Raw genomic sequence first — 5,177 nt, 5'->3', positions numbered from 1 at the left:
AAGCTTCTGAACTTCATACTTCAATGGGTAACATTTTTCAATATCATGACCAGGGGCTCCCTGGTGAAAATCACAGTGAAGATTAGGCTTGAACTACCATGGTAGTAGCTCAGGAATTTGCGGAGGATTTCTTGGTTGAATGAGATTTTTGAGTACCAAAGACAGGTACAATTCAGCATATGTCATAGGAATAGGGTCAAAAGAGACCTTATTCCTCTCAAAATTTTGCTGATGATTGTTGTTGTTGTAGTTGGTTCTTTGTTGCGGCTGTTGCTGATGTTGTTGTTGAATTGGAACTGATTGATTGTTGGAATTGTTAGAAAAAACTGGAATTACTGAAGATACTTGGTGTTGATGTTGATGAGATTGACAAATTTTCCTCACATGAGGCCTCCTCTGCCTCCTAGCCGACACTGCATTAGTCTCTCCTTCCTTCTTCTTAGAGAAAGTCCCACCATACTTCTTGCTACTTGACGCTTCATTGTTAGACAGACATCCTTCACAGAGTCCTTCCTATAATCTCATCCCCATATTTACCATTTCAATAAAATCATTGGGGTAACTTGCAATCATACGTTAATAATAAAATGAACTAAGTGTCTTCAGGAAAATCTTAGTCATCTCCTTTTCTTCCAAAGGCGGACTAATCTAAGCAGCAAGCTCTCCCCATCTCTGAGCATATTGTTTAAACGTCTCCTTATCCTTCTAAGACATATACCTAAACTGATCTCTATCTGGCGCAATATCAACGTTATACTTATAATGCTTGACAAAGGCCTCACCTAAGTCATTGAAAGTACGAATGCTAGAACTATCCAATCCCATATACCATCTCAAGGAAGCTCTTGTTAAATTGTCTAGGAAGTAGTGAATCAATAGCTGATCATTATCAGTTTGAGCAGACATCATTTTGGAATACATGACAAGATGGCTTAGCGGACAAGTATTCCCTTTGTACTCTTCAAAGTCCGAGACCTTGAATTTCACTGGGATTTTAACATTGGGAACCAAATTGAGTTCAACAACATTCTTGCCAAACAAGTCCTTTCCTCCTAGGGTTTTCAATTCCTTGCACAACTCAAGAAATTGATCCTTCATTTCATCCATATTCTCATACACGTCCAAGCCTTAAGACAGCTCAAAGTAGTAGATAGTTTCCTCAACACCAGGAAGAGTATGAATGATAGGAGGAGGTACTCACATGATAGGGTTAAATGTTGGCAGAGAGACAAAAGTGAGCGCATACCCCTCAGGCACAAAATATGGTGGCATTCCCCAGGGGAATCCAGTTGGCATAGTAGGAATGGATTGGCTAGCAGCAACAACAAGAACAGTTGATGAAAAAATCTTTGAGATACCAATCCTTCGAGGAGGAGGAGTTTTAGTAGATGGTGACGGCTGGTTTTGAGCAGCAATCACGGATTCCATCAGCGCTGTAAGTCTGACGATCTCATCCTTTAGCTCTCTATTTTCTTACTCTAAATGCTCCATTCTTCGCAGTCGATTAGCTCGAGTGTTATTATGGTAAGTCAGCTTGGCTGATACACATAAGAAGAATGGATAAGACCCTCTGGCGGAAGAGATTGGGTCTAGGGAACCCTAGTTTTGACCAGTTGACTTTCTCTAGTTAACCACCTTGAACCAACTTGTAAACTTGAACTTCTCTTGATCTTTGGGACTCATGCAAGATCATATTGTAGCGGGGTATTCGTTACCATTAGAGATATTGACTAAATCCAAGGTAAATCATACAAGTCGAGTCGCCACCGCACTTCTATTTATCCAAAGGAATGGTTAGAAAGCGAACAAAAACCTAAAAGTTTTATCGAATAAAAAACTAGTAAAAAAGAGTAAGAGATCTGGGTAAGGGGGTTGGTTATGCAATGGGAAGGTGTTAGGCACCCAAAACATCCTAGGTACTCCTAGGGAGCCCTTTTCACATTTGTTGTAAGGTTGTGATTTTGTAAAAAATTTGTTTGTGCAAACATGATTGAAGAGATGAGAAGAGAATATACAAGTTATTTACATTTTTTATGTTTGGATGGATAAACGCATTGCCTACGTACCATCTTTAAAAAAGATTAGGATCAAAACCTCGTAGTTCGGGGTAAAAATCTCAAAAAATGAGTTGGTGAATTGATTGGTCCAAAAGCCTTAAGGTCTTTTGCTATCCATGGGAGAAACTCAACCTAAAACCACAAATCCACCATGTGAGGATAGCTTCAACATGCTAGTGAGGGGTTAACCCTATAATAAGCATGGAAGACTCATTGTCCATCACTAAGGATATAGGTGAGTATTATATCTACCTCAAGGATAACTCAAACCTAATAGCTAATGGTTATGGAAAAGTTTTGATTAAGAAAATGGCCATTGAAACCACAAAAAGACATTATAATGGATTATATTTACCAATGAAAAGTATATGCAAAATATGGTCAAGGTTGATTTAGAGGTTCAGTTCAAAATAAGTATTAGAAAAGAAAGTTTGGAAATCAAAAGCATAAGGCTTAGGTTTCTAATGTTGAAAACAAGTGTTAGATGTTTGCACAAAAGTTTTGGCTTTGGTTAGAATGGAGGGAAGAAGAATAATGGATAGAGTCCTAAACATGCAAAGAGGTAAGGGACAAGAAGCAAAACCACAAATGGAGTTCCTCTCTTGAGATCATATTGATGATCCAAGTAGCTCCCATCCTTTGGAATAAGCAATCACACAAAACATAAACTCAAGCAATCAATCCAATGAACTCTTGGAAAGGCTCCTCAATGTATCTTGGATCTCTCTCTCTTAGGAGCTCATGGTAATGGTTCCTCAATTTAGCTCAAGTGGGAATCCCTAGCACAAAGAAACACACACATCAAAAGGTTCTATTTACAAATCAAAGAATGGACAAGAGGGAGTTTAGGATATGGTCCTTTCAATATTCATCTTCAAGCTTTAAGCATTCTAAAGGCATGAGGCCTAGTTGCTCTTTGACATTTAAGCATTCTAAAGGCATGAGGCCTAGTTGCTCTTCAAACACCATTAGCTTGGGTAAAGTCCTAAGATCTAAGTCCATTTTGTCCAATTCTTTACATTTGTTCACAACAAACAGACAAACACAAGCACAAAAGATATATATACAATTATATGATCAAGTGAGCAAAAGGAAAATGGCATTAACATAAACATGTGCTCAAATGAGCAAAGGAAAAAGCAAATGGATAATATGTACAAGAATAATAAATTGCCTAAATGTAAAGTGCACAAAGTAAATGTTAATGGTTAATGGTTAATGTTAGTAGTTAGTGTGCCATAAGGCAAATTTAGAGCTATGTTAAGCAATCGTAATTGGACTTATGTAGAAGTCACAACTATCTGAGGCCGGTCAATAATAATGTAGGCAACAACACAAGTTAGAAGTCTTGATTAGTGAACCAAGTTCCAACAACTTGCCATGCCAAAAGAAAAAAAAAAGAATTGATCTTGTATTGGTTTAAGTCTTTTGCATGATTTAGGAAGCAACCTATCCTTAATGCAAAGCCATTCACTTGATCATTTGATCAAGATGAATTAGATTTGAATCAAGGAAGATTAAACCTCCCTAATCAATGCTAACTTATCAACCTCTAACTCATTGATCAAAAAGAAAAAAGGAGAAGAAGAAGAAAGAGATGAATAATGGATTATGAAATGGAAAAATTAAAATGCATAAGGTGAAATAAAATGTACCAATCCATGTGTGTTGACCAAATGACATTGAAAGTCAAAGTCAAACAATGAGAAACCAGAAATGGGATGAAGATTGGAGGTCAAGAAATGAACAAAATATTTTTTGACATTTTTTAATATTTAAAATAAACTTGAATTAAAGTAATAAAGAAAGGTCAAACTTCAAAATCACTTCAAATCAACCTTGAAAGATCCAAGTGATTTATCCCAAGTTCAACAAGGTCAAACAAAGTTTGACCAAAAATTTCAGCATTTTTAAAAGTCTGAAACTATTTTTAATCAATTAAAAACTGAATAAAAATAACCTAATTGAACTAAAATCTCAAATAATTCTCAAATCCATTAAAAAATTGATGAGAATATTTTTCATAGATCCATCATCATTCAAATAGGTTAGGAAAATATTTTTGTATTTTTTGAATATCAAAAACTATTTAAAATGAATTAAAAATAACCAGAAAAGAGAAAATTCACAAAAAATATCAAATGACAAAATATAAAATATTAAAAATCAATTTTAGAAACTAGAATTTATTTGGAAAAGAATGCAATTAGTCCCATATTTTTTGGATTTAAAATGAAGAAGATATGAATTTTTGAAATGAAATGAAATTAAAATAATAAAATGGAAAATGAAATCAGAATTAAAAAAAAGCAAAAAGCGTGAGCCATTGGATGAAGATTCATTAATTGGCGTGGATCATCACACGGCCTAAAAGCGCGCGTTCACCATGCACCTTAGTCAACTGAAACACACCAAGCCTTTAAATAAGTCATAACAATGGACGCGTGTGATTGAATCTGGAAACTCACATGGACGGATCAAATTATATCTTGGAACCAGGCGGTGGCCAGCGCCACCGTCTTCTCCGGCCAACCTCCGGCCACATCCAAAATTTGCAGAACTTAAAATGGAAACCAAAATGAATGATGTAGGTATCATTCGAAAGCTGGGGTGATGTACATCACCCCTGTACCACTCAATTCTACTCTAGATCTCTATATTGAGAGAAATCAGAAGTGGAAATTATGTGGTGTTCATGTGAACTTCATGGATTTCAACAATTGAGCACTCAAGACAATTGCCTCTATGAAGAGGACTTCAGCCAACACAATATCCAAGCAAATAGATCAAGAAATAGTGAGTTTCGAAGAAAAAACCAGTTGGAGAGAACCTTTGAATTGTGGAGATCCGAGCTTGCTTACTTGCTTCCTTTGGCCAAACAGAAGTTCTATGGACTGAAGGATGAAGGTCTAGGAACTTTAGATCCAAAGTTTCAACCAGATTTAGTTGAATTTTAGATCTGAAAAATTTGAAGAAAAGTGAAATAGTTCCTTTGGTAATGGTTATGGATTCAGTTGTGCAGCATCTCAGGCGCCATTAGGTTGAATTTCAAGTGAAGCAACCAAGTGTATTTATAGTGGAAGCTGATGCAAAGAGGTGAAAAATTCATGTGTATGGCAA

Source organism: Lathyrus oleraceus, chromosome 6 (genome assembly GCF_024323335.1).
Source record: "Lathyrus oleraceus cultivar Zhongwan6 chromosome 6, CAAS_Psat_ZW6_1.0, whole genome shotgun sequence".
NCBI lineage: Eukaryota > Viridiplantae > Streptophyta > Magnoliopsida > Fabales > Fabaceae > Lathyrus > Lathyrus oleraceus.
The sequence above is the reverse complement of the archived record's forward strand: the minus strand, read 5'-3'. Positions refer to the sequence as shown.